Below are 20314 nucleotides of genomic sequence, written 5' to 3'. Positions count from 1 at the left end.
CCTTCTGTGGCTGGCAGTTGTCTGTATCCATTACCAATCTGCTGAACATGATAGCATGAACTGTAATTGCGAAGGTGTGTGTCGTCGTCCCGTCCCCCCCCACCCCCACAAACATGAATATATGTCCAAATATTCAGCCAGCCTCTAATTCCATTTTTTTGCATGAAGCCATTTACTTGATATGTACCACACTGAATAAAAGTGTTAAAAATATGTTGCCCCTTGCTGGCACACCATTGAAATTGATGGTGCTTTGCATAGAATCAGCAGCTAGGCTATATATTATATAGTGCAGTAGTATGGAGTTAGTGAGGCCATACAACTGTGTTTGTTCAAATGATAATGCCATGAAAAGTACAGAGCTGCATTTTGAAATTACAGCCTGTGATAGACTATCAGCTCTAAAGAGTATTCTTCCTTGTTTTGAAAGTTTCTATATTCTAAAACTATATTGCCCTTTCCTTAAAAGATAATAGGTACTTTACTACTGGCTTCATTGGGCACAGGATTTAACCATATACCTTTTAGCAATTGATAAGTTTTTCAGATATGACCTAATGATGTTCTCAAAAAAGCATTAATTCAAGCAAACTTCAGCCTAAACTGGGCTATACTTAATTGTTCTCACAATAAGCTGTTTGCAAACTAACTCTCTGATTTATTCATGCAAAAAACAAATGGGGAATTACAGAACAAATATAATGATTTTTCATTATTGGCATTTAGTTCTTTTTTCCTCCATGCAGATACCATCACAGTGACGATAAACCCAGGGCAAAAGAGATTAAAATAGTTGGGTGAACTGTCTCAGCAAGCAACGGTTCATAGGAGAGCATTCATCTGCACTTTCTCAAGACTATGTGTGCGTAATTGCAGGTAAGTGCAGTGGTTACATTTTCTTCAATAGAACCATTATAATAGAAATTATAATTAAAGGTCTGATATTATACTCATGACTGGATATTTGGGTCAGAAATTGTGCATGCACTACCTTGAAGTCTGTTCTAAAAATGCATTTGATTACATTTATACTTTATTGCATCCCTTCAGGGGTATGATTATGCAGCCAAAATGACTCAGTTAATTTCAAAATGATGCTTATAAAATTGGCAATTTTTATTAAGTATTTCAATCTTTTTGTGCATTGTTTTTATAATTGGGTATTGTTGAAATATATAACAGTGAAGGATCAATTGTACATATGCAATATCTAATATGGACATATTACATTCCTGCACATACATGAAAATATATTTAATGGGGAGATTTTCAAAGCCAAAATGAGGACCCTAACTGCCTTTGAAAGTCACTGGGAACTATTTTTTGTAGACAAGTTAGGTACTTGTGGGGAGCTATTATTCATATACACTACACTATTTAGGGATTCTTACATTGATTTTCTGTATAAGTAGTACCCTGGCTGTTCTCATCAGCAACTCTGAAATGGTCCTATCTAAATTTGTCATGAATGGAGACTCTATGTAATATCAGAACATACAAGAAATGTGTGAAAAGAATTGCTTTATGTAAAAGTAGGGTTATAGTTTCATATTTTGTAGGGTCAGAAGGGACCTGAGCAGATCATCAAGTCTGACCCTCTGCGATGGCAGGAAAGAGTACTGGGGTCAAACAACCCTGGCAAGGTGTTCATCTAGCCTCCTCTTAAAGATCCCCAGGGTAGGAGCCAGATCCACCTCTCTCGGAAGTTGGTTCCAGATCCTAGCTGCCCTGACAGTGAAGTAGCGCCTCCTGATGTCTAGTCTGAATCTACCCTCTGCCAGCTTGTGACTGTTATTTCTAGTCACTCCTAGTAGTGCTCGGGGGAACAGGGACTCCCCCAATGCCTGCTGGTCCCCTTTGACTAGTTTGTAACAGGCCACTAGATCCCCCCTCAGCCTTCTCTTGTGGAAGCTGAACGGGTTCAGGTCTCGTAGCCTCTCCTCGTAGGGCCTGCCCTGCTGCCCCCGATCATGTGAGTTCTGGACCCTCTCCATGTTGTCCACATCCCTCTTGAAGTGCGGCACCCAGAACTGGAAACAGTACTCCAACTGTGGCCTGACCAGTGTCGCACAGAGGGGGAGGTTCACCTCCTTGGATCTGCTTCAGATGCATCTGTGGATGCATGACAAGGTACGGCTGGCTTTCCTGACTGCGTCCCCACACTGTTGGCCCATGTTCATTTTGGCTTCAATAATGACCCCAAGATCCTTTTCTGCCTCTGCACTGACGAGAAGGGAGTTCCCCAGCCTGTAGGTATGCTGCTGGTTCTTCCCCACTACAACAGGAGGGCATCCTCGGGTCACTGTGCTCTCCCCTGACGCCTCCTTTACTGTGCCAAGCTGCCTACAGGGCACCCTCTATTCTCACCCACCACGTCTTTGCTGTTATGTGTATGTTATAGGGAAGCTGCCTTTTCATTCCCTTGGACATGGTACTCCTGTTCTACACAAGTCCCGTTTCTGGAATGGGTGTTCTGGTACCCCCAGCCTCATGGGCTATGCGTAGCTCCAACCACCCCTGTACCATGTCCCAAGCCTCGCAGATGGAACGGACGATCTTTGGTCTCTGGTCTCTCAGCTGCGCCTCACTGAGTGCTCAGGCTCTCCGTGGCCCCATCTCTCAGCTGCGCCTCACCGGGCGCTCGGGCTCTCTGTGGCCCCATCTCTCAGCTGCGCCTCACCGGGCGCTCGGGCTCTCTGTGGCCCCATCTCTCAGCTGCGCCTCACCGGGCGCTCGGGCTCTCTGTGGCCCCATCTCTCAGCTGCGCCTCACCGGGCGCTCGGGCTCTCTGTGGCCCCATCTCTCAGCTGCGCCTCACCGGGCGCTCGGGCTCTCCGCAGCCCTGTCTCATGGCTGCGCCTCACTGGGCGCTCAGGCGCCACATGACCTTGTCTCGTTTTGCCTTACCTGGCACTCAGGGTTGGCACTCCCAAGGCTACGCCCTTCCTGGCGCTCGGGGTCAGCACACTCCCAACACTGCCCTTTCTGACTTATGTTAGTTGTTGCCCCCTTTTCTGGGGCCTCTCACACTGCTGCCCACTCTCTGGTGCTGGAGTTCCCATGCTACCGTGAGTCCCCTCAAGAGGCCTCCTCCAACCCCTAATAGCCTCACTCAAACCTCCAGTTACAAACAGCAAACACAAAGCATAAGCCCCTAGGCTAGAACATAAATCTCAGCCCTCTGGCTCCAACATTCTTTCCACCACACCAGGGGTGCTCCATCTCTCACCATCTCAAGCCACTCATGTATTCAGGCCTCTTCTTTATACTCGCTCCGGCAGCGCTCCTTCCCCCCTTGATGGCCAGTAGGGAACTGCCCGCCTGGTCCCAGCCCTGGGGTTTATATAGGAGCCAGGCTCTGCCCCTTCTGGTCAGCTGACCAGCCAGGTGTGGGTCACTAGCTCCCTCTGGTTACCCTAGCAACCGGCACCTGAGTATTTATTCTGGCTCTACAAGTAGCAGGCACCTTAGTGTCCTGCTACACCCCACCAAGTGCAGTACTTTGCACTTGTCAGTGTTGAAACCCATCCTGTTATCATCTGCCCGCCCCTGTAACCTGTCTAGGTCCAATTGTAGCCTATTCCTCCCTTCTAGCATGCCCACTTCCCCCCACATCTTAGTGTAATCTGCAAATTTGAACAGAGTGCTTTTCACCCCCTCATCCAAGTCACTGATGAAGATGTTGAACAGCTCAAGCCTGAGGACCGAGCCCTGCAGAATCCCACTGCCCCCATCCACCACCACTCTCTGGGTGTGACCCTCCAGCCAGTTAGTGACCCAATTGACTGTGTAGGTGTCAACACCCTCTTGCCCCCTTTGATCCGTGTTAGGATTACCTGTCTTTGGGCTTGGAGGATCGTCTCCTTAAGGAATGACCACTCTTCTTGGACACCTGACTCCTTCCTCATCTGGGACCTTAGTGTTTCCCCGACTATTCTCCTTACCTCATTGAAGTTTGCCCTCCTGAAGTCCAGGGCTGCTGCCTTGCTGCAGGCCTTTGCCACCTTGCACTGGATGGTGAATTCCAGCAGGCGATGATCACTGTTGCCCAGGTGGTCGAGCACCCACAGACCCCTCACCAGGTTGTCACCCATGGCCAGGACCAGGTCCAACAAGGCATCTCCCCTGGTGGGGCTATGCACCTCCTGGCTTAGATGGAGGTCCTGTATCTCAGCTAGGAACCTACATGAGTGGTCAGACCTGGCTGAGTGCTCTTCCTAGCAGATGGCTGGAAAGTTCAGGTCACCCATGATGATCACATCCTTTGACCTAACTACCTCTGTGAGCTGATTTAAGAATTCCTGGTCTAGCTCTTCCCCTTGGTTGGGAGGTCTGTAGTAGACCCCCACCGTTAAGTCCCTTTCCCCTCAACTTCCTTGTATTCTAACCCAGAGCACTTCAGTGTGCCCCTCCTCTGAACTTGTGCTACTTGTTGAGGATGTGTATTTCTCCTTGACGTAGAGAGCCACACCCCCAACCTTTCCTGCCTGTCCTATCCCTACTGTGCAGCCTATAGCCCTTGATATTCACTGCCCAGTCATGCATTGGGTCCCACCACGTTTCTGTGAGCCCCACTATGTCTGGGTCGGTGTCAGCTAGCAGGAGGGTAAGTTCCTCCTGCTTGTTCCCCATACTACAAGCATTTGTGTAGAGGCATTTGAGGCCTTGTGAAGATGCATGCACTGGCCCCCTAAACTCAGTACTGCCCGGGCCCCTGTTACTTACCTGGGTATTTGTTCTGCTCGTCGTCAGTCTAGGCTGTGCTGTTCTTGTGGGTGACACTTGGTTTAGTGGTCCAAGGCTTCCTCTGCCAACGTCTTCCCCTTCCCCGATGAGCCTAGCTTAAAGCCCGCTTGAGGAGATCCGCCAACCTAGAAGAGAGCACATGCTTACCTTTGGGGGAAAGGTGGAGCCCATTCCACCCAAGCATGTCTTTTGTTGTGATGTATGGGTCATTGATTAGGAAGCCGAAGCCTGCCTCAAGACACCATTCCCAAAGCCGCCAGTTGATCTCTCTGATGCATGCTTTGTGTCATCTTCCACATCTGCTCACTGGTAGGACAGAAGAGAATACCACACTTATGGAGGTGTTAACAGTGTAGATAGAATCTTGGCAGAAATCATTAATCAATAAGGGAAAAATTGAAAGGCTCACATGAGCTTTTGTCCCTTTAAAATTAGTACATATTGAGTAGAATCCCAAGTAAAAGAAGCAACACTGCCTTTTCTCTTAATGTGACTCTTGGCTCTGAACCAGTCTCCTAGGTTGCTGCCTCCAATCCTCGTGTGTTATTTCAGTATGTTGTTATATATTTAAAGTATAAATCACTTGCGAATCCTGAAACATAAAAGAGAGAGACTCTGAAAATCAGCATGCTTATAAGTACACAGTGCTTATGTCTACACATTGCTGTACAATGGCACTATTACTGCACCATGCTTTAGTACTTCCTTTTGGAAATATTAAAACATGGTGCAACAACCACCCATACTGCGCCATACAGGCAGCTCACACTTAAATTGCCCTGCTATGTTGCCATAGTGGCACACTATAAGTGGGGAGTGCTCCACTTCAGTGACATAGCTAAATATCACATGTAGACCCGTACGTTGCTGTAGTGCACCATACAGTGACATAGTACATCACTTTGATGACAGTCTACAAATATCTGCTGGCAGGGGCCCCACTTCCAAGGTACCACTACAGGCAAGAATTGGGGGGGGGAAGAAAAGGAGAGGGAGACCCCAAAGACTCCTAAGCTTCCCCGCTGTCACCCAGTAGCAACCCACGTGGTGCCCCTTCGCAAGCCTGGGGGGTCTCTCCCCTATTGGGACCCTCTCTCCAGGGTAACTTACTACTCTACAGTCCTGAAGGGTTGCTTCCCATTCTCCAGGTTGAGCTCTGTTCCCCACCAGGCTTTCCTGCCACCTGACTCTGTTGCCACCGGCCTGGCTTAGGGCCACATGCACCACTGTATGTAGTGGGCGCTTTGCCTTGTGCTAGGGGTTGGAGGCCCGGACAGTCTTGTGCAGCACTGGAGCTTGGTCTGCTCCCGCACCCTCTGGACAATGTTGTCCACACTGAGCTGCTGTCCCGAGGCACCTCGAGCGGCTCCCAGGGTCTCTCACCCTCCAGGCAGCACCTCCTGCACCGAGCTCCCAGCCTCGAGCTGGGGGTTGTGGAACTGAGCCACCTGAGGGGCTCCAAAGATCCTGCTCCACATACTGTGTCTCTGGGCTCTTCCTGGGCTAGTGCTTCACCCTGCTGAGCAGCTCTCCTCAGCTTTTCTAAGCCCCGCTCTTCTCTCTTCTCTGTCCTCGATGCATCTCCCTCATGCTGGGCATGCAGCTCCTTTTATATGCTTGAGGGCTTTGCCCCTGAAGTTTTCCAGACCTGACAGTTTGCAGTCTTCAGTCAGGTCTGGGTAAGCTCCTTTCCCCCTCCCCTCAGGAAAGCAGTGTGACTTTATTTTCCTTGCTGCCTCCTGATTGTTGTATGGGCTTCACCAATCAAAACAGCAGGATCTCAAGTCTGGGACTCAACCCAAGCTCTGACAGGTAAGCCTGCTACACAGATATTCTGACAAGAGACCATGTTTAAATAGGAAATCTTGTAATCTAAGGCAGGGCTGTCCAACTTTGGGGCAGCTGGGGGGTGACATGCAGCACAGACTGCAGACCTGCGACCATTCTCCTGTTGTATGCACAGCCCAACCTCCTGCTCCACCGCGTGAGAGCCCACAGGCTACATGTTAACCCCTCTTAGACCATCATTTAGATAACCTCGATCTAAAGCCTTGAACCTGAAAAGGCTTAAGCGTGATGCATAACCTCACATATACAAGCAGTCTCATTCCCTTTGCTGAACTATTCATTTAGGTAAAGCTGCACACATGCTTATATCTTTGCAGGATTCAACTCTAAAATTCTAATTGCAACTAATTCCTCAAAAGAAATCAGTACTTTCAAGCGATTTTAAAATAAAATCTAATTTCTTGCTTGCTTTCTTGCTTTTTTTCCTTCTTTCTTTCTTGCTTTCTTAAAGTGTGAGAAAGTTGTGTTGTTTCTGAGATATCAGGATATGACCATGTGGATTTCAAGAAATATGAAATTTTGATATAGCAATGAATATACATTTACACTGTTAATTGAAACTATTTCTGAATCCAGTATAATATTACATCAGTGTAAAGTGACTAGGAATTTAATTCTGGAAGAATAGATGAATAGACTGACCAGGTATCACAGATATGGCAGACAGAAAAGAGTACCATGATTTTTATGTCTTTTTAAAGTAGACTCAATAATGTACTGAAGAGCCTTTAGCTTTATAAATTTCTCATTTTGTCACTAATTAATTAGGGTTTGTTTTTGTTTTTTGGTTGTATTGTAATGTCTATTCATGGAGTAGAAGAAAAAACACTTTTTTTTCCTAACAGGTGTAGCATATAAATAATATTGCACATGCAATGATTATTTGCTTCATCTACTAAGTTACTGTCCAATTCTGCACAGCAGCTAACTGCTAACAGCATTGGAAACCATGGTAACTATTGCTGTTATTTTTTCCTATATTATAGTCCAGTTGATTGCACATACCACCACAAGAACTGGCAAACCTATCACTGCATCAGAAAAGCTTCCAATTCCAAACCTGAAACATCTGCAAATATTTTCTATGTAATGACTCTAAATTGTACCTCAGGTTCCAACAGGTGCCTAGCAAATCTAGTCTCAGAGTTAGCCACACATACACACAAATCCCTGAGCTGAGAATGTCTCTCTCTGTTTCTTTCAACAGAAAAAATGACAAAAAAACAAAACAAATCAAACATAGCTAAACCCTCAAACCACATGAAAAAACCAACGAGACCCCCTCAAACTTCAAAACAGTGGTAAAACAAGACGTGTTCTGTCTCCTTTCAATAGTAAACTGTTCATGAATAAAAGGACAATAACATATTGAGCAGAGAGAGAAAAAGAACAAAGAAAATTCCTCCTGCATACATTTAAAATGGAAGACTTTTTCTGTTATTCAATCCTTCCTCTTGGGAACAATCCTTGAAGTGTTTGAGAAATGTCTGCAAAGTTTTCTGCATGTTTGAAAGATCTCACTTTACATACTAAAGATCCTTTTTTATATTCTTCACTTCACAGGTTGGGTCCTAGATAAAAATCAATACATTACTGACTCAAGATAGAGGGTGGGCAAAATATTTTTGTTACTATTAGTGATCATTGATATTTTTTTTGCAAAATTCACACTTATCATGCTATGACATTTTGGAGATAATACTTTAGTTTAGATTCCTAAAGCAGTGAAGAACACTGCTTTCAGTGTGGAGGGGAAAAAAAATTGAGCATTTACTAAGAACTCAGAGCTATTTTTGACTGATGAAAATACCATCTTTAACTGAATCCAAGACCATTCTGAATTTAAGACACCCCCCAATAATTAAATTCTATATGTCAAAAATGTATAAATTTGTTATAATGTGTATAATGTATAGATTATTCATGTATAGAATTAGAACTAATTATTGGAAGGTCATGTTAAATTTGTTCCCCCTCCCACTGCTGCAGAAGGGAAAGCAGAGGCAAGGGGACAGGAGATGGTGGGCAGGTGGTAAGGGAGGTAGTGGGGTGGAAGGGGAGGAGGCTGTGAGGCAGGCAGTCTGGTGGGGACAGGTGGTGGGAGCAGTGGTGGAGAGGCAGGTAGTGGGGCAGGCACTGGAGATTGAGGTAGTGGGGGTGGAGATGGTGAGGCAGGCAGGGGATCAAGCACCCTGAGCTCTTCCCCACTATACTTGCCCCCTACTGCCTGTCCCCGCCTAGTTCTTATCCCCCTGCCCCACCCTTGCTGACTGCCACCGTGGTATCTGTCCCCCCCCCCCCCCCGCTGCTTGCTACTGAAGTAGCACCTGTCTGATAATCTAAACTTCCCTCCAGAAATATGTCTATTCCCACAAATACAGGTTTATCTTTTCACAAGCTCAGACATTTTCAACTTTTTTGGCAACTATATATATGTATTTTATCTCAGACTTTGAAAAAATAATGCAGTAAGGCAGTAAACAAGGAAGACTAGAATCTCTAGTGCTAAAGCAGAAAATTCATTTGGGGAAAAAATGCTATAGGCCCAAACTCTTTTGTCAGTTACATCAGTGTAGAGGCCAATGACTATTGATATCATTGGAAAGATTCCAAGAACAAAGATCCAAGATCTACAAAGGCACCTACTGCCCATTATAACATGGTCATAACTGCAGGGCAACTCAACTAAAGTTGAAGGGATCACTTTAGCTTAGTGATGGTGTAAGAGCACAATTACTCCAACAGTGTCCATTTTTTGCACAGAAAGGATGCACTTTATTATTTTTCATACATGTATGTGACATTCTCTGCCACCAGTACCAGAAATGTAAATCTTACAGAGAGAGTTTATTGAGAAGTTGTATTGGTTTGCAACCTTATGTTAGAAAAAAAAAACCCACTGGGAGGCATCTTCACAGCATTCTGAGATTCTTTGCAGCTGTTACAATCATTGCTGGGGAGTCTGACTTAGAATGCAGAGAGAGCAATGTGTCTATATATTAGTAAGGCCTTTCATTAAATCTTTACTTTTAAAAATAATTGGTTCTTTTAATCTATAATGGAACATGGACTTACAGGCTGCCTGTGATTAAAATTAAACCTTATTTGTCTTTTAATATGGTGCTATGTTCTTCTGTAATTGAGTAGGGATCGATGCCAGCTCTGTGATGGACAGTAAGCTTATCCAACATGACGGAGATAGATTTCAGGGAAGAGAGACTTTGCTGTTTCTGTGTACAAGTGGGATGAGTAGACCATATCAGCAACATTTAATTATTTTGTAGGTAATTATTCATTTGAGGGACACAAGTTTCACAGTAATATCGGAATAGGAGAAAGACCAATACAATTACTGTTTGTCTAAATACACTGTTTGCGCTGCTTGGTGGGAAACCATAATTGGTTTTTCATTACATTTACATAAAGTAATGTTTTATGCAATGAGGAACTTGAGTTTATGCTTAAGCTAATATGAAAACTTTATTGTTAATACAAAAACACTGACTTGCTAGGAGAGAAAATAATAACAAAAAAGTATAAAATATTATGCATTTTTGTTTGATTTCAGAGGTTTTTTTACAGATTTTTTTTTCTCTAGCAAAATTAAACCATTTGGAAGGAGTAAGTGCTTCAAAACTAGAAGGCATGAAAAAAACAGAAGAGCAAACAAAAGTTTTACCAGATATGATACAGGCTTTTATAATGAATATGTTCCAGGGTAGCTTGAATAGACTTACTTGCAAATTTGTTTGTATATAAGACTATTGATCAGGAAAACTGGATTTCTTTTTGCTGCATTGTCTGTGTTCCCCGCACCATAAACATTGTTATCTCTATGGTGTTTGCTAAGCTATAAATATTAATGTACCACCACCAATATTAACAGAAGAAAAAGTCAGTTTTATTGGCAGTGTATATGAACTGCAAGGGCTACGTCCAAAGCAGGTATTCTTTAATTGTAAGGATTTTCATCATGTAATTTTACAGAGCAGCGAATGTTGAGTCTCTCTTTATCTTTTCCATAGTAAAATGCAGATGGGTGCATTGGAATGCACATGTTAAATGAATGCATTTCAATCCTGGCTTGGAGGGACTTAGCTCACTAGGGTTTCAGTCTTTCTGTTCATTTATTTCTGTGCCTCTTTGGAGCACAGACTACCAAATATATCTCTGTGACTGTCTAACTGCAATATCCATTGAGATAACATACATCATTTCCTTGGTTAGTGCAATGTAGTGTGTGATTTTGTACAATTTGTCACACTGTCCTATGGATAATCTGAAGACTATTATTCCCTTAGGAAACAATAGTAACCGGAATTCTGAACTAATTCTTGCTTATTTTATTTCTCTGCTATAGCACTTACAATGAACATCAGCAACAGTACATTGAACAATATAACTGTTTGGAGTACAGCCAGTAAACTATGTAATTTATTTTATGCTGGTCTAAAATGTTCTAATGTGTGATAGCTTGTGGATATGGACAACATAAAATTCTTGTGACATAACAAATTGTAATACAGTGTGGTTTCCCATTATGGCATTATCTCAAGCAACTTTTACAAAGCAATGAGTTGGGTACTCGGAGGCTGTGGCTACATATGCAGAAGAAACCTTTAAATAATCCACAAATAATAAATTATCTGACATGCAGCTTGGCCTACTACAAAACAGCATTTAAAAGAAAGGAGTCTGGGGCATGTAAAATTTTCTTTTTTTCCACTCTTTTCAAACAGTGAAATAGATGCTTCCACATCCTCTAGACATAACAGAAGGAACCTTGTTTTAATGTTGGATCTTAACGACAGAATTCTACATAGTACAGCCTCTTTTTAGCATTTCAATCTGATTGTCAGTGTTCGTCAGTCTAATTCCTGTTTGGAATTCTCATCTGGTGTTTTAATGTACAACTTTCTGCTGTAAAGGGAATAGTGCCACTGTGCTAAGAATGGCCTTAAGTCATTAAGAGGGAACAAGTAAATTAACCAAATAAAAAAGGATTCACTGAATTGTTTTGGACTTCTATCCAAAAATGATACATGAACATCTGATTCTAGAATAAGAGGAACTGATTTTTTGCATGGTCCATTTATAATATAGCTGAGATTTTCAAAGGAACCTCAGAAATTTAAGGGCATTTTTACATGTGCTTTGGGGTGGGAAGAGGGGGTTAATTAGAGCGGTTCTCAGGAGCCTCTCTAATTAAAAAGCCCACATGTATTCAGTGTCCTGCACTTTAAAATGGTGACGGGGGTGCTTTAACTAAAGCTGCCATTTTTAAATGTGGGATGCTGAATATACATAACACTAAGGCTGCTGAATATACATAACACCAAGGCTGTTCCAGTTAGAACGCTCCAGCAGACTCAATTAATCAAGTCTGTTCTGATGCATTCTAATTGGAATGTGTCAGAGCAGGCATCGAGCACATGTACAGGTGCCCTAAGTGCATAACCACATCAATTGCAATGGGAATTGTACTCCTAAATCCCTCAGGAGGTCTAAGTAAACAATTTAATAGTCTACAGTATACACACAGAGTTGTATACAGAAAAAATAGGTGCGCTTGTTCATCTCGTTTGTTCTGTCACAGACTTAGTCAAAAGTTTCTTCTTGAAGAACTTGATGTTAGTCTGATAATGTACACCTGTGTTGCCTTGCCTGTGTTGCTCTGAAGGTAATACTGCCTACTACCTTATTTAGTATTTGCTGTTTTCTTTATTCATAATTGCATAAAACTATGACAGTGGCAGAAAAATGCCTGGGACATGCCTAGGATAATAAACTATCCTACTACCCTGGTGTTCTAGGTTTTTTGCTAAGTTTTCTGTAGTCAGTCTTTTGTGAAACAGTAGCTTGGGTAAGTTTTGTATTTTAGTACCTCTTTTTTGCATCTCAGGAAGAAAAAGAAAAAAGGAATGATATATTCCTTTTCAAATTCCAATCCCTTTTATAGTTTTAAATCTTTAACCCACCCCAAGAAGCACACCTTATTTTGTGAAACAGTTGTCTAAACACAGCAGCCCCTTTTCTCCAGCAAAAGCTATAGCACCTAAAACTATAATTACCCAATTGGTATATTTATTGGTAGCTGTCAGAGGCATACCTGGGCACTTCTGTAATTTTGGCATTGGTACACAGGACAGCTACAGCTGGGCCTGCAGCAGAGTGGATGCTATTTTTGCACCCCCCCCCCCCCAACTTGATATGTGGGACTGGTGCCCTGGTCACTTCCATTTAGTTACACTATTGCTAACTACTTGTTAGTAAAAATTCTCTGGCATTAAAGCCTAAGTATTGGATTATATCAACCTTTCTAAAATAACTTTATAAGTTTCTGATACAAATGGAACTTTTTTGACTCTCTCTGCCAAGGATGTCATCCCCAACTCAGTAATCCCCATTAATTGCACAGGTATGATTTTTTCATGTCTTAAAATAATTTCCATTTTATAATAACAATATGATACTCTGGGCACTACATTTCTAGAGATTATTGAACTTCTGAGATGGTTCAAGTCTCATAGCCTTTAGCCACCTGTTTCCCAGCACACCTCAGGCATGCAATAACAACTGAGAAATACACTGTCACTTAATATTCATTAATTCTAGTCCTGGATATTAACTCATTCATGCAATATCTACAACTTTCAAGGGATAAGTAGCCTATAATTCACACAGATTAATTGCATATAGATAGGGATGTTAAATACTTGCAGCATTGGACTACATTTTCAAGTTATTGCTGGAAATTGTCCATAAGCAAACTTCTAGATATCTTTTCTATGTCACCTTCCATATGTTCCATAGGGAAAAAAAAATGATGTAACATGATGAAATGGCAGTTTGTGAGGAAGGAAAAAGTAACTTGCTCTTACAAAAATTAGAGCTAGAGTATTTTAAGCAAAATCATACTTTGAAAGAGTTGGTGAATGCTTAGTTTCCAAGGCTTGCAAAAGCAATCATAGCACATTACTTTCAAAATCCTGAAACTCACCCACATTTCAGATTAATGTGAGAGGAGTTCCCTAAAGCCACCTATGTTTGAAAGATGTCATAGAGAGAGAATGATTGAGAATCATTTTAGTACACAGAGTTCAGATTCTTTTTGCAGCAATCAAGTACTTTCCAACCAGAGATGAATGACTTTTGTAAATTCCAGACTTGAATTCACAGAGTTTATCTTGAAAGTGGCAATCAGATTTTTTTTAAAGTACTCAGCTCTTCAGAGAGTACACGCCAACAGCTCACAGTAGCCTGGACAGAAGGATAAATGTTGACTCTTCTCTGGGTCTGATTTTCTATTATTCTGTATTTTCTGTTGTCATTTTAACTACTGCAAAGTGGGCGTAGTAGGCTATCAAATGCAAGTGGTAGGGTCTGATACTTATTTCCACCTAAATCCCTTTCTACACACTGGAAGCGTAAGGAAGACTTAATGTGTGTAAATGACTACACTAAGATCCTAATTTTTAGCTATGCCAAAACCCCTATGTGAGTGATCTTTTGGCATGTTAAAAGTCTTTAGCATAATAAGAATCAAGTTCCAAGAACAGGTCAGGGAGTGATTTGACGGATTTTTCTTTGTTTTATAAAAGAAGACATTTAATTGATAGGTTCTCAAAGATGAGAAGTGGAAGTTACTTGATCCTAAGATTATCCTAACTCATTTGACAGAAGGTATAATGAAAAGGATTGATAAATGAGAATTTCCTACTGATATAGAGCTAGTGGGCCTGATTCAGCAATGAATATGTACAATTAATCACTCGTGTCTCTCTTAATGTCAGCTTTGTTACATCCACATAAAACTGGAATAGTGCAAATGAGGCTTAATGCAATTAAACTGTTCAAAGTTGTTTCCCCCAAGGATGTGATTATATCCAATTTACATTTAGCAAAACTTTAAAAGCTTCCAGTAAACCTCAAAATATTGGTATATCTATCTATGTGATTAAAGCATTCAGAGTTGTATCAGAACAGGAAGCACTCTAGATCTGAGACTGACTGTTAATTTCCATAAAAGACAACAGAGATTTTATTTTTAAAATGTACAGATCTGGTCAGGAGTAAAGTTATTTTATTTTAATCTTAATTACTAATCCATCTTTTAATTGAAATTACCAAAAGCCATTCTTGAACAGATTTGGGGCTCAATATAACAGCTGCTGTACATGTATACATTCCCAGTGAAGTCAATGACAATTTATCACCTGAACTAAGTACTAGGTGATGTTCTTTAAATTGTTGGGATCTTTTTTTGGTGGAGTGGTGTTTTTAACTTTTTTTTTAAACAGAAAACTAGCTTTTCACTCCAAAACACTGTTTGCTCTCTCAAACTATACTTTTTTCATAAAAATGAAAAAAAAAACAACCCTGAAATTGAAAGCATAAATATTTATCTCCCTCCCTCCCCCATTTCCTCTTCCCCCTTTGCTAGTGTCTAAACAGCTGCATTGCCTTTGGCAGTGCCTGTGGCTCTATTTTTTGTAAACCTACAACAGTGGATTACCAGGTCACCCAAGGAAATTCTGGTAAATTGACAAGGAAAACAAAAGAACATAAATATAAACTAGTCTCTGGGCCAGAAGTGAGGAATACGGGTTTGTTTGTTTTTGTGGGGGGCCAGGGGGAGTTGTATCTCAGATTTTGCTTGAAGATACAACCAGCCAACTAGCAGCCATACAAATCTGTTTTCACGGGTAATGTAGTTTCACTTATTGCTTACTGGAAGAGCTGGTATGGATAGGATAAATGGTTCATAAATTGAAGAAATTAAAGTTGAAATTGAAAAAAAATGTTTGTTTCGTTTTGGTTGGTTAGTTGGTTGGTTGTTTCCTCACAATTTTCAGCTAGCTCTACATTTAAGGTAGAGTTTTTGGAGCTAGTTCTACAATGGTGACAATTGGTGACAGATAGAGGGGACAAGGCCGAACTCCTCAACGAGTTCTTTGCCTCAGTGTTCCTAAGCGAGGGGCACGACAAGTCTCTCACTGGGGTTGTAGAGAGGCAGCAGCAAGGCGCCAGACTTCCATGCGTAGATCCTGAGGTGGTGCAGAGTCACTTGGAAGAACTGGATGCATTTAAGTCGGCAGGCCCGGATGGGCTCCATCCCAGGGTGCTGAAGGCACTGGCCGACGTCATTGCAGAGCCACTGGCGGGAATATTCGAATGCTCGTGGCGCACGGGCCAAGTCCCGGAGGACTGGAAAAGGGCTAACGTGGTCCCCATTTTCAAAAAGGGGAGGAAGGAGGACCCGGGCAACTATAGGCCGGTCAGTCTCACCTCCATCCTTGGTAAAGTATTTGAAAAAATTATCAAGGCTCACATTTGTGAGAGCCCGGCAGGACAAATTATGCTGAGGGGAAACCAGCATGGGTTTGTGGCGGGCAGATCGTGCCTGACCAACCTAGTCTCTTTCTATGACCAGGTTACGAAACGCCTGGACACAGGAGGAGGGGTGGATGTCGTATACCTGGACTTCAGGAAGGCCTTCGATACGGTATCCCACCCCATACTGGTGAACAAATTAAGAGGCTGTGATGTGGATGACTGCACAGTCCGGTGGGTGGCGAATTGGCTAGAGGGTCGCACCCAAAGAGTCGTGGTAGATGGGTCGGTCTCGACCTGGAAGGGTGTGGGCAGTGGGGTCCCGCAGGGTTCGGTCCTTGGACCGATACTCTTTAATGTCTTCATCAGCGACTTGGACGTGGGAGTGAAATGTACTCTGTCCAAGTTTGCAGATGACACAAAGCTATGGGGAGAAGTGGACACGCCGGAGGGCAGGGAACAGCTGCAGGCAGACCTGGATAGGCTGGACAAGTGGGCAGAAAACAACAGGATGCAGTTCAACAAGGAGAAATGCAAAGTGCTGCACCTAGGGAGGAAAAATGTCCAGCACACCTACAGCCTGGGGAATGACCTGCTGGGTGGCATGGAGGTGGAAAGGGATCTTGGAGTCCTAGTGGACTCCAAGATGAACATGAGCTGGCAGTGTGACGAAGCCATCAGAAAAGCCAATGGCACCTTATCATGCATCAGCAGATGCATGACAAATAGGTCCAGGGAGGTGATACTTCCCCTCTATAGGGCGTTGGTCAGACCGCAGTTGGAGTACTGCGTGCAATTCTGGGCGCCACACTTCAAGAAGGATGCGGATAACCTGGAGAGGGTCCAGAGAAGGGCAACTCGTATGGTCAAGGGCCTGCAGACCAAGCCCTACAAGGAGAGACTAGAGAAACTGGACCTTTTCAGCCTCCGCAAGAGAAGGTTGAGGGGCGACTTTGTGGCTGCCTATAAGTTCATCACGGGGGCACAGAAGGGAATTGGTGAGGATTTATTCACCAAGGCGCCCCCGGGGGTTACAAGAAACAATGGCCACAAGCTGGCAGAGAGCAGATTTAGACTGGACATTAGGAAGAACTTCACAGTTCGAGTGGCCAAGGTCTGGAATGGGCTCCCAAGGGAGGTGGTGCTCTCCCCTACCCTGGGGGTCTTCAAGAGGAGGTTAGACGAGTATCTAGCTGGGGTCATCTAGACCCAGCACTCTTTCCTGCTTATGCAGGGGGTCGGACTTGATGATCTATTGAGGTCCCTTCCGACCCTAACATCTATGAATCTATGAATGGGACTTATACAGGATTTTACTGATTAATAGCCATTTCAGGTAGAAAGATTCTTAATTTTAATCCTCAAAACCCCTGTTTTACAGCCTCCTACCTGAGGACACACCTAGGCTAGGTGTAGACATTCAGAAAGTCCTACCTGGAATCAATCCAAGTTACGCAGTTTTCTGTAAATGGTATAGTTTAGATTGGTAGCAAGCAGAATCCACATTCGCCCTTTCGGGGGCGGGTGGGGGGAAATCTTAGACCAGGTCCCGCCATTTTTAAACCAGTCTGTATGAGCTGAATTTCTGTTCTGTTATGGGTATAGACCAGTTTTGTACTCCAAACTTCTGTTCTGTTACAGGTATATACCGGTTTCTGATCATTTATACCTGTAAAGTGTAATGTCTGTATCTGGCCCTAAAGTCCAACTTTAGGTACCTGAGTAATTTTAAAGTTTTGCTGTGGGAAGAGTCCAGAAGTTCTTCAGTCTTAACAGTGGTAAAATGCTATGTAGACCGCTTGTGCGAAAACCATGGACTAATCACTTTTGAAATCTCTCACATGGACCGCCCAATCTGTTGAGGGTGGAACAGAAGGGAGAGAGAGAGAGAAAGAGATAAGAGAGCATCACTTCTCAGGTTAATGGTAAGGAATTCAGTAGAGTTCAGGGAATGTGCAGGGTCTTGGTTTTACCCACTGTTCAGGCGAAGGCTTTAGACTAAGCTTATACAGCAACATGGACTGGAACTTTGATCTCATACCTCCCTGGGTAGTGTACCAAGCACCAGATTGGACACATGATTTTTTTTCCCCACACTCCTTTGACCTAGTAAAAGTTGATTAATTAAAGTGGAACCAGGAGAGATTGAGAATTTCCACCAGCACAACAGAATATCTTATTGATAATGGCACTCTTCTGGAAGACAGGAGCATGGGTTTTAGATTTCCTCAATCAGAAGAGGAAATTAACCCTGGGTCTTACAGGGTGCTTGTACACACAACAAAATTGGCTTTTAAATTGGCTTAAAAGGAGACCACCACCACCATAGAGGGACCAGGGTCCCTAGCAGTTCAGGGGTTGTTTGGTCCCCACGGGAGCTTACCTTCTCGCCCCCTCCTGCCTGCAGGAGGGGGAAGTAGGGGGAGAGGATCAGGCCCCTCATCACTTTTTTATTTATTTATTTTTTTCTGGTGGCACCTTCCTGGGGAGGCGGGTGAGCTGATGGGGGCCTTTACACACTGTGATGTCACATGACATGATGGAAATCCCTAAATTTAAATGGTAAGTTTTTAAACAACATACAGGTACTCCTCACTTAACGACCTACCTGTTTAACGACCGCGCGGACTTACGACCAGCTCTCCGAGCAGTCGGTACTCCGAGCAGGTAGGTCGTTAAGTGAGGAGTGCCTGTATTGTGGAAACGGCGCGCCGCAGGTTCAGCATGGCGGGGTGGACAGCTCCCGCTCTCGCGGCCCGGGTGGGGCGGGGCGCACTGAGTGGGCTTTCCTCGCCGGGGCCGGGGCCAGGGCAGCTCCGCTGGCTCCCACCTGCCTGCAGGCGTGATGCCCCCGGCCCCACGCGACAACAGCCGGCAGGGCACAGAGCAGCCCCGCACGCGGGTCTGGAAGGTGGGTTTAAGGGTGGTGGTTAGTTCTGCCTGCCGGGGCTGAGCTTCCCTCCTGCTCCCTGGTGCCAGCTCCTTCCCTCTCTCAGCATCCTCTTCCCACCAGCCCTGGCTTCAGGGCCAAATGCTGCCCTGGTGCTGGCAAGAGGGGGGGAGGGAGAAGCTCGGCCCCCCGCCCCAGGGATGCGGCTGCCAGCACACGGTCCTGCGGGGAGCACTTTGCTGCTCAGAGCGGCTCCTCGCTTATCAACCAATTCACTTAACGACCGAGTCGCAGGAACGGAACTCGGTCGTTAAGTGAGAAGTACCTGTAATTAAAAACCCACTGCTTCAATTTAGGTAGAACTAAACCACTGTCATGTGTACAAGCAATATGACTGCTTTATTCCTGAGTCATTGGAATCATTGCACAGAATAGGGATAGAACCCAATCTCCAGTTTTGGAAAGAACTAACTCCTACTTAAATGTTTAAATTCCTTTAACCTCCCCCCCCCATAACAGGTTCAGGGCTGTGAATCCAGAGTAGACAGACACCTCCTTTCAATCCATATTAAGGTATACATTCTAGATATAGGTATGACCATAGATGCACCTACCACAGTTTTTCCTCCTCATTGTGCTGCTGTTGTGTAATGTGATTTTGTGTAGAGTATATGTTCATTTTGTGCCTAACTTGGACACTTGAAGTAGGTGCTGCATTGCTCGGCATTACAATGCCTAATTCTTATTTGTGGTTCTATCCTTTTATATCCTTGATCTCAAACAGACAACTTCATCTGCCAGTATTCCAATCACATTACAAGAGTGCATAACTAGGTAAAGTTCACGTGAGTGTAAAGACGAATGAGTTCACTTATCACAATGGCTATACCCTTTTATTTACAATTTCATAAATCTCTTAAAATATGTATTTACAATATTTCAAGACAGTGCAGTTAAGGAATAGGCCCACACAACATATCATGCCTGAAACTTTTTGGGAATGGCAAGGTTGTCACTCATTTGGTTTAAAGATTTTAATCAGACATCAGGAAACTGCTGTACCACTGTAGTTTATTTTTACTAGAGGGGTCAGGAAGCTAGGAGAACAATTGAAATTACCTTGTCGTCTCACATACACATGCCCCCAAATAAGATGTACACCTTGTTTCTGAAAAGCAGAATGAAGCTTCTGCAGTAGGAGCTTCTGCTGGGGGAAAGAGAAAGTGTCCTTAGCCAGCAGCTAGGCCATTCCTTGTTTATAATGTTCACCCCATTTTCTTGCAGCTGCATGCCACGTGTGAGAAAACATGGTATTCAGAAATAGTGATAATAAATAGAATGTGTTATTATGCAAAGTACAGCAAAATAATATATTATAGCCATGTTCTTGTTCACAACAGAAAGTATGGATGAAGTTGTTTTCTCTTGGACATTTAAATAGACAGACAGATATTTAAATAGACAGGAAGATACAATATGTGCCATCCAGTCATTGCA

At 43.5% G+C, this 20314-nt stretch overlaps 1 long non-coding RNA gene across 2 annotated transcripts in view; it reads left to right on the top strand.

Annotated features, from left to right (window-relative positions):
* Window positions 1-11353, top strand: part of LOC109280872 (uncharacterized) — a 696334-nt gene extending 684981 nt beyond the window's left edge. The window contains exons 5-6 of one of the 2 annotated variants that reach the window (XR_009464392.1): window positions 747-876; window positions 10955-11353. This is a non-coding gene — a long non-coding RNA (uncharacterized LOC109280872). The remainder of the gene's footprint in view (window positions 1-746; window positions 877-10954) is intronic. The other variant, XR_002087329.2, reaches the window with a different exon arrangement.
* The last annotated feature ends 8961 nt before the right edge of the window (window positions 11354-20314 follow it).

The sequence above is a fragment of the Alligator mississippiensis genome, chromosome 9, assembly GCF_030867095.1.
Source record: "Alligator mississippiensis isolate rAllMis1 chromosome 9, rAllMis1, whole genome shotgun sequence".
Taxonomy (NCBI): domain Eukaryota; kingdom Metazoa; phylum Chordata; order Crocodylia; family Alligatoridae; genus Alligator; species Alligator mississippiensis.
Note: the sequence above shows the minus strand (reverse complement) of the source record. Positions and strands in the feature narration are given on the sequence as shown.